Source organism: Natator depressus, chromosome 3 (genome assembly GCF_965152275.1).
Source record: "Natator depressus isolate rNatDep1 chromosome 3, rNatDep2.hap1, whole genome shotgun sequence".
Taxonomy (NCBI): Eukaryota; Metazoa; Chordata; order Testudines; family Cheloniidae; genus Natator; species Natator depressus.
In genome coordinates this window covers 154957547-154967624 of record NC_134236.1, presented here as the reverse complement: position 1 = coordinate 154967624, position 10078 = coordinate 154957547, and the positions used below count along the sequence as shown (strand labels likewise).

At 45.7% G+C, this 10078-nt stretch overlaps 1 non-coding gene across 1 annotated transcript; it reads right to left on the bottom strand.

Moving 5' to 3' along the window:
• Nucleotides 1-228: 228 nt before the first annotated feature.
• On the bottom strand, nt 229-315 carry TRNASTOP-UCA (transfer RNA opal suppressor (anticodon UCA)). Its single transcript has one exon. It is a non-coding gene; the product is annotated as a tRNA-Sec (tRNA).
• Nucleotides 316-10078: the final 9763 nt, after the last annotated feature.

The window sequence follows — 10078 nt, the reverse complement described above, 5'->3', positions numbered from 1 at the left end:
TCTCTGCAAAGCATCACTAATCAATTGATAATCGATAGGGAAATTCACAAATCAATAACACCCAATAATCAGTCAGCATTAGGGCCTGCGTCAGTAACAGTGGAGCTGACCAATCAGCACTAATCGCAATATAATTAGAAGGAAACCCACCAATATTACTACCTAAGGGAAACTCACTGGTGGGGGGGACTAGCCACCCAGCAGGGAGGTGAAAAAGGGGAGCATAGACGCCCGAAAGGTGGAATTGAACCACTCTGTCGCTAGACAGCTACAGGTTTGAAGCCTGCACCCCAGACCACTGAGGATCATCCGGGCAATTATATAACTCCAAATGCAACACTATATAAAGCATACCTATAATTTTAATTTTACAAGTAGGGTGAGCAGCGTTCTTTTTTTTTTTTTTTTTTTCCCCCAGTACTATCTCTATCTTAGACTTATTAGTGTCTGTATATCTACTTCACTCAGTGGGGTTCAGGGCACTTTCATTCACCTCGCTGGAAGAAACTATCCCTAGGTGCCCCTTTCTCACGCTTTTCCTACAGAGCTGTCTCCAGCTGCTTTATGCAAATATTGATGAAGCTGATTGGTTGATTCCCCGCGGCAGCCGGAAGGAGAAGGGCCCCGGCCAAGGCGGGGGCTTTCTAACAGCTGAGCGCAGGGCCGGGCGGACCGTGGCCGTCCCTCACCCTGTTCCCTCTGGCGGCCTGAGCCTGGGAGGGGAGCCAGCCTGGGTGCCCCCGGGAGGGGGTGACTGTCGCCCCCAGAGGAGTTAGTTGTGGATCTCCCCCCCCCCCATAGTGGGGAGGTGGTAGCCAGCAGGGGCTTCCCCCTGTGATGGGGGAATCCTGGCCAGGGAGGGGATGCAGGTGTGAAACCTGCCCCTAGTTAGGCCTGGGGGAGCCGGTGGGAGTTGGTGACTCACGGTCCATTCCCAGAAAGAGCAGCAGCTTTATCCGGCTGTGACTGAGCCCTCCAGGCCCCCGCCATCCTCACCCCCATCCCTTTTCCCGGATCTCCCAAGGGATCTTTCAACATCTTCCCAAAGGCAACATAGATGGGCTTGTGCAACGCACATGGGCAAGGGGGAGAGGAAAGCGTGGGGTGGGGGGTGGGGAGTCATTGCTTGTCTCTGGCTTTTGTTTGTAGAAAACCAAATCCTGCTTTCTCTCTCCTGCCCCCAGACCACGGATCAGTGAGGGGGTTAGGGAACCTTGGCTGTCAGTGTGGGTCAATTGCTTCCTAGGCAGGCGGGACACTCCCTTCTTCTGCACTGTAGAGTTCTGTGGTTTCCATTGTCATCTGCTGGATACAAGGCACTAGGTACCTTGGTCTGTTGCAGGGAGACCTTTCTCTGACTCCCTCCCTCCCTCCCCCCCAGGAATTTCACAGCTAGATGGCTACCAGGAGGTGCCAGATCAGGACGTTGAGGTATTGGGTACTAACCCTCATCGCTCTGCATCAGCATTCTGTGCTGCAAACAATGGAAATAAAATGCTTACTTGGGCAAAAATTCTTCTTTGATCCACACTTTGTGAACCCCAACAAAGGCGGTGGAATAACACAGAATCTGAGTGGACACAGAATTAGCAGTTTGCTGTACAGGCTTGAGTTCATGTGTACTCCGAGCTCTGCGTCCAAAATCTGATCCCATTTACACCTACATAAACCCAGAATAACTCTATTGACTTAAACTCAGAGTAGAATCAGACAAGGTTTTAACAGGCATGTCCCCTTTTGTTGTACATTCCACAAGGGAGATGAGGAATCACTGTGTGTGATTGTGTATCCAGGTGGGTGCCCAGATAATTCTAAGTAAATGTTGTTTCAAAGAACTTTCAGGCACGGAGGGCAAAGGAAGGGGAAAAAGTAAATGAAATTGTCATGAGCCTTAACACTGGCATATGCCATTCATAACTGGGCAGCCTGATCAATACACATAACATGCTGAGTTTGAAAGTTCTTAAAACTGGGGAGTATATAGGAGGGAGACTGGCCTAGTGGGCACAAAGCCAGGGACACGAGTTCTATTCTTGGCCATTGATCTGCTGTCTGTTCTTGGGTCAGTCACCTCACCTCTCTGTGACTTTGTTTTCTCTCCCATCTTCTGAATGTCTGTGACTATATGTTTGTTTGGTGCCAAGCATCATGGGACTCTGATCTGGATGGAGGCCTCTTGGCACTACTATACTACAAATAATAAAAACCTGGTTTGGACACTTGACCTTATCTTTTATTTTGCCACGGTGTAAATGTTTACAGAAAACGCAAGACCGTGCAGAATCAGGCCCCAAGTTTATCGCAGTCAGAAAAAAACAATACCATCCTGGCACTTCTGTGTATTTCTTCTACCTTAAACATGCTTCCCACATGCCTTTAATTGGTAAAGGAAGAATACAGGGCTAATTTCTGCACTTACATCCGTGGGGTTGCATGGTTAAGGGCAGAATTTGGCACACAGGTTTTATCATACTAGAAGACCAATAGCCTAACTAGAGCAGTTTCTTTCTTTCTTTCTTTCTTTCTTTCTTTCTTTCTTTCTTTCTTATGGTGACCAAAGCCTTTAGGGGAATGCATAAATCCCCCATAATGTTCCTCATAGCACAAGAGTATCCCATGGGAGAAAATTCCTTCCTGACCCCTAACTGAGGATCAGTTTGTGCCCTGAAGCATGAGGATTGAAAACCCTTGTAATTTTATCCTAGCAAGTGTAACTGTAGACACTATTCTCATAAATGTCTAAACTCTTAAAATATTACTAAGCTATTTGCCTTGAGAGGTTCCTCTGAATCAGAGCTATCTCTTCAAATACATGTGGTTTACAGGGATTTTTGGTGAGGTGCTTCTTTTTGGTATAAGTGACAAATAAAGCTGTGGATCTGATTCTCCTCTCACACCAGTGAAAGTCAGGAATAACTTCAATGGCAGTTCACCAGTGTAAAACTGGGGAAGTCAGAACAGAATCAGGCCCACAAGTCCAAAGCTGAGACCATTTTTTGTAGATGTCATCAAAACCAAGTAAAATACACAAAGGGGACCAAAACCTGCTTCATTTACATCCAGGCAAATCTTCTGGGCCTGATTCTGCTCTTAGTGGTGTAAATCTTGAGTAAATCCATTGGAGCTCCACTAGTATAAGGAGAATTGGGCCCACTGACTTCAAGAGAATTGCATGGAGATATCTGAGAGCAGAATTTGGCTGCAGGTTTGTAATGAAAAAATATTGTAGCAACTTAAATGTGATTCGTTTCAGAGTAGCAGCTGTGTTAGTCTGTATCCGCTAAAAGAACAGGAGTACTTGTGGCACCTTAGAGACTAACACATTTATTTGAGCATTAATTTGTTAGTCTCTAAGGTGCCACAAGTACTCCTGTTCTTTTTAAATGTGCTTGTTCGACTAAAGCATTTTTTAACTGTATTTCACAGGAGGCAGGGTTACAATAGGGGCACATGGGGAGGAACACAGCTCCCCTTTATCTGTTAAAGTCAAAAGGGAACTCCCTATCCTCTCCCTGGCTTGAAGGAGCAGTGCTCCTCCACAGCTCCTCATTCCCCTTAGTTGATCTGTCAAGTGCTCCCACTCCTCTTTCAATCTGTAAGGGAAGGTGCCACGCAGCAAGCAGCTAGTGAAGCAAAAATGCATCCGGTGAGGAGCTGGGAATGGGGGTGCTGAATTACTGGTTGCAAAGGTTAGCACAGAAGTTTGAGGAAAGCAAGTGGCCTCAGAGATCCCTCAGGGCTTCAAACCAGACCAGTCCTGACGTCCGCAAGGAGATGCACGTCAGCAGAAAGATAGGTTCACTTCAGCCCAAAGGCATATGACCCCTCTGACTGTTCCATGCTGGACTAGAATGGCTGACAAAGGTCAGAGGAAAAATTTCTAGCTCGTATGTTCCTTTTTAGTCAAACCTTTATAACTCTTTCACATGCTCTTTATTTTTTCTGTAGCTTCTACCTTTTTGTGTTGCGACTGTGGCAAGGAATCTCCATTTAATATGGTACCAAGTATCAGAGGGGTAGCTGTGTTAGTCTGTATCCACAAAAACAATGAGGTGTCTCGTGACACCTTAAAGACTAACAGATTTATTTGGGAATAAGCTTTCGTAGGTAAAAAACTCTCTTCTTCAGATGCATGGAGTGAAAATTACAGATACAGGCATAAATCTATATTGGCACATGAAGAGAAGGGAGTTACCTTACAAGTGGAGAACCAACGTTGAAGGCCAATTTAGTCAGGGTGGATGTGGTCCACTCCCAAGAATTGATGAGGAGGTGTCAATACCAAGAGAGAGAAAATTGCTTTTGTAGTGAGCCAGCCACTCCCAGTCCCTATTCAAGCCCAAATTAATGGTATTAAGTTTGCAAATGAATTGTAGCTCAGCAGTTTCTCTTTGAAGTCTGTTTTTGAAGTTTTTTTGTTGAACAATGGCTACTTTTAAATCTGTTATTGAGTGTCCAGGGGGATTGAAGTGTTCTCCTACTGGCTTTTGTATGTTACCATTTCCGATGTCTGATTTGTGTCCATTTATTCTTTTATGTAGAGACTGTCCGGTTTGGCCAATATACATGGCAGAGGGGCATTGCTGGCACATGATGGCATATATCACCTCTGTTGGTGTGGCTGTTGTGGTTGGGTCCTACGATGGTGTTGCTAGAGTAGATATGGGGACAGAGAAGGCAACGAGGTTTGTTACAGGGATTGGTTCCTGGGTTAGTGTTTCTGTGGTGTAGTGTGTAGTTGCTGGTGAGTATTAGCTTCAGGTTGGTGGGCTGTCTGCAAGCAAGGACTGGCCTGTCTCCCAAGGCCTGTGAGAGTGAGGAATCATTTTCCAGGATAGGTTGTAGAATATTGATGATGTGCTGGAGAGGTTTAAGCTGGGGGCTGTACGTGATGGCCAGTGGTGTTCTGTTATTTTCCTTGTTGGACCTGTCCTGTAGTAGGCGACTTCTGGGTACCCCTCTCGCTCTGTCAATCTGTTTCCTCACTTCCCCAGGTGGGTATTGTAGTTTTAAGAATGCTTGATAAAGATCTTGTAGGTGTTTGTCTCTGTCTGAGGGATTGGAGCAAATGCAGTTGTATTTTAAGGCTTGGCTGTAGACAATGGATCGTGTGATGTGTCCTGGAATGAAGCTGGAGGCATGTAGGTAAATATAGCAGTCAGTAGGTTTCCGGTATAGGGTGATGTTTATGTGACCATCGCTTATTAGCACTGTAGTGACAAGGAATTGGATCTCTTGTGTGGACTGGTCCAGGCTGAAGTTGATAGTGGGATGGAAATTGTTGAAATCCAAGTGAAATTCTTCAAGGGCCTCCTTCCCGTGGGTCCATATGATGAAGATGTCATCAATGTAATGCAAGTAGAGGAAGGGTGCTAGGGGACGAGAGCTGAGGAAGTGTTGTTCTAAGTCAGCCATAAAAATGTTGGCACACTGTGGGGCCATGAGGGTACCCATAACAGTGCCGCTGACTTGAGGGTATAAGCTGTCCCAAAATCTGAAATGGTTGTGGGTGAGGACAAAGTCACAAAGCTCAGCCACCAGATATGCCGGGGCCTCATCAGGGACACTGTTCGTGACAGCTTGTAGTTCATCCTCATGTGGAATGTTGGTGTAGAGGGCTTCTACATCCATGGTGGCCAGGATGGTGTTTTCAGGAAGATCACCAATGCATTGTAGTTTCCTCAGGAAGTTGGAGGTGTCTCGAAGATAGCTGGGAGTGCTGGTAGCGTAGGGTCTGAGGAGAGAGTCCCAATAGCCACATAATCCTGCTGCCAATGCCTGAGATGATGGGGTATCCAGGGTTTCCAGGTTTATGAATCTTGAGTAGTAGATAGAATACCCCTGGTCAGGGCTCTAGCGGTGTGTCTGTGTAGATTTGTTCCTGTGCTTAGCAGGGAGTTTCTTGAGCAGATGGTGTAGTTTCTTTTGGTACAACTCCTCAATGGGATTGGAGGATAGTGGCCTGTAGAATGTGGTGTTGGAGATTTGCCTGGCAGCCTCCTCTTCATAATCCGACCTGTTCACGATGACTACAGCACCTCCTTTGTCAGCCCCTTTGATTATAATGTCAGAATTGTTTCTGAGGCTGTGGATGGTGTTGTATTCTGTACGGCTGAGGTTATGGGGCAAGTGATGCTATTTGTTCAGAATTTCATCCTGTGCACATCTGTGGAAGCACTCTATGTAGATGTCCAAGCTGTCATTTTGGCTGTCAGGAGGAGTCCACACAGAATTCTTCTTCTTGTAGTGTTGGTAGGAGGGTTCCTGTGGGTCAGTGCACTGTTCAGTGCTGTGCTGAAAATATTCCCTGAGTCACAGACAGCAAAAGTAGGCTTCCAGATCACCGCAGAACTGTATCATGTGTATGGGGGTGGTGAGGCAGAAAGAGAGTCCTCGAGGTAAGACAGACTCTTCTGTCGGGCTAAGTGTGGTGGTTGGATAGATTAACAATATTGTGTGAGTTAAGGGTACCACTGTTGTAGCCCCTTGTGGCATGTAGGAGTTTAAATAGTTTACTGTCATTTTTCCCCTGTAGAGAAGTAAAGTGTGCATTGTAAATGGCTTGTCTTGTTTTTGTAAAGTGCAGCCACGTGGAAGTTTGTGTGGAAGGTTGGTTTTGTTTGAGAGTCTCCAGTTTGGAGAGCTCATTCTTGGTCTTCTCCTGTTTGCTGTACAGGAAAGTTAAATGTAGGCTCTAGAAAGTATATACTTCTATGTAACCTGTTGTTTCTTTTATTCTTACTCACTACCTGTTACATCTTGCTCTTCGATAATAAATGATTGTTTTCACTATAAATATATCTTAGCACTGTGCTGTTAAGTGCTGCTTCTGAGTGGAACCAAGTAAGCTGGTGAGTATGCTGTCCCCTTGGAGACCTCAGAGCTGGGAATTGTGTGAGTGTTCTGTGGAGAAGGGCTGGACACTGCAGGGAAATGCTTCAAAGGGTCTGCAGGGCTGGGGTGCATCTATTGTTAACCTGCAAGGCAACGTAAGGGCTTTCAAAGCCCAGAGCAGGGTGTTTGGGTGGCCAATGGACTGGGGGTGTCAGGGAGCTGACCCCCAGGTTAGCACAAGCAGGCCTCTCCCTCACTGGAGGCGGGGGGCAGAGGGAACAAGGAGATTCACAGTCCTGGGTCCCCTGAGAACCATAACTGCTGACTGGTAAGAAGAAAAGGGGTGAGCTGCCCTTTGTATCCAGATAATACTCAGCTCTGACTCCATCCCCACAGTTGGGTGTATTCTTAGAATATGGGGTCCTGTCCAGCGGCAATGACACTAGTTCCTCTCACAGAAGTCCCCAAACACTTCTCCGAGGCTAGTGACTTTGGGCCAGCTTTACAAAGGGATTTAAGTGTTTAAAGATGCAAATAGATGTGTAGTGGGATTTTCAAACCCAGTTAGGCAACTTAGGTGCCTGACTGATTTCAGTGGGAGTTAGGCACTTAACCTGCTTAAGCACTTATGTAAATCCCACTCAGCACCTAAATACCTTCATAAAGCTGGCCCTTAATGCCTACCAATATGGAGCAAATTCGAACGGTTGATTGAAGGATCAAAAATCTCCCCATCTGGCATGCTGTGCTCTCATTTAAAACTCTTTTCAGTGACTTTGGGCCAGTCTCCATGACTCCGCATCTTATGCAGTCACCAAGTGAGTGCAAACAGGGTGTCAAACCCTCCCAACTGCAGGCTTGATTCAGTGCCCACAGATGTGAATGGAAAATCTCTCCCTGAGTTCACCAGGATTTGGATCAGGCCCCATGCAAGTGAGTGGTGAATTCTGATGTGGCAGTGTTTCACACTCACATTGCACAGGTACCGGTGACTGCACAAGGCTGTGCAGGATGGCAGAGGATCAGGGTCCTTTGGGCTTTGTGGGGGTGGCTGCACAGACAGAATTTGACCCAAGACATTTGACAGTCACCTGTGCCTCCTACTATCCATTGAGATAGGCTTAAAACAGGTTGGTCTTCTACATGTATATATTTCACGTTATTTTTAAAAGCACATCTACCTCTTTACAAAAATATCACTTTACCTTATTTTATTTTATTTTTGTAGCCTGCCAGACTGTCTCTAGGTGTTCTTAGCGCTTTCTGCTTGCTGTTTTCTTAGCTACCAATACCTTCCCCTGTTTTTGTGGCAGGAAAGATAAGTCGAGGGCCAGACTGTATTAATGAATTGTTATTCGGGGGTAAGGTGGGGGATGAGCAGGTCTGTTATTTTTAGCAGCAGCAATGAAATCTCAGCAGCTGATGACATCAGTTCTAAAATGTCAGCGTGAAACAGGCTGGAACAAATTAAGAGTGTGGTGTCGTCATTGTTCAAGCCACACCGCTCTCTGGAAGGATCGTGGTTGGATGCTGTGGATGCTGTTCAAGGGGGTGGGGGAAAGAGGCTTGTGTGAGAGTTTCTTAGAAGAAATCAACAACAACAACAAAAAAAGCAACCCTCTGAAAGCAAAAGGTCAAACAAAATGCTATTCAGATGCACCACCCACTCTGTTACATCAACTAAAATCACAGTGAGGCATCTGCAAGCAGGATTCCAGGAACTATTTTAGAGAGGAAAAAAACACTTTCAAGTTGACCATCCTCTAGTCATTTAGCAAACTGGGTTAAAGCCATCTCTGGCGTCACTCCAGTGACTCACATTAAGAAGGAATGTGGGCCATGTTTTATGGTGTTATTTTCCTTAAGTGAAAGTTAACGATTGAGCAGTTCTATCATTTAATTTAACCCTATCAGTTCATTAGAGAGAATTTTAAATAAAGGTGTCAGGCTCTTTGGGAAGTGTTGAGATCAAGATGCACAAACCTTTTGATCAAATACTGGAGCATAACCTTCAAGAACAAATGCATCCATGTTTATTTATAAAGTAAGCCTCCCTGCATGTTTATCTGTGTGTGTGCTCTTAATGAAAAAAATGAATTGTCCATGCATATTAATTCTCACTCTGGGCGTTAGGCACAGATCTTTGCTGGTTTGAGATTACCCTTCCCTTTTTTATGGGTAGATGGGGGGAGGATCCCCAAATTATTTGCCATTGAAACATGGGGTTGCCATGTGGAAAAGGTTGAAAACCACTGATCTAATAGTATGATTTCTGTCTGATATTCCTGGCACACTAGTATTATTATTATTAATAATAAAAATCATGTCTGTAGCTCTGTACATTTACCCTTCACTGTTTTTCTCGTATGCAGTAAGGCTGGCTTTCTTTAATATCGGTGTTTAAACTGTCCCTGCCAATAGATCCAAAATACATTGGTTTTCTTATTTTCAATCGGTGAGTGGATCTGGTGCATGAATTATCACAATGAGCAACTGCTACTGTTAGTATAAGTAGATGCTGGACAAATCCCGCCCCCCTCCGAACCCCCAGCTCCACTAATGCATCTGAGTCCTAAGCTGCCGCTCCTCCTGCCGATCTGTAGCTGGACTCCTCCACAGCCCTTGCCATTGTGCTTCACCTGATCTGTCACACTCCCCACTAACCCAGCTCTGGGCACCCCCACATGTTTGCCAGTGCTCCTCCATCCTAACCTGTACAACCTGCTGTGCTGGCTGTGTCCGTCCCCCATCCCCTGGCTCCCCTAACAAAGTTCCACCCGGACCTGCATCAATCAACTCCTGCTAGTCCAGTTCTGGTTCCGTATTCTGGCACCTCAGCCCAGCTGAACCCACAGATCAATTTTCACCCTTTCCCTCTGCATGTGACCTGCACATTTGAATGTTGTAAGGATTAAATAGTTCTTAGTGCAATCCAGCTCCTATTCCAGTTCAGCAAGGGCTGTTGGGTCAATACAGTTAGCAAATAGAGAAATATGCAAAAGCATCTTTTTTTAACCTATCAATGGCACCGATTGTCAGGAATAAGTAGCAACAGGGTGACCACAAAGGAAAGCAAAAGATGTAATCAGGTAGCTGAAACAGCCCTTTATTTTCAGGGATGATAAGGCTGCTGGAAAACCCACAGAGAGTTACGGGAACAAAGGACTTGGTACTGCTGAAGTCACTTCCTGACACATGGGAGTACCCGCTCCTCTTTGCATTGGATTTGCTTTCCCACTATGTG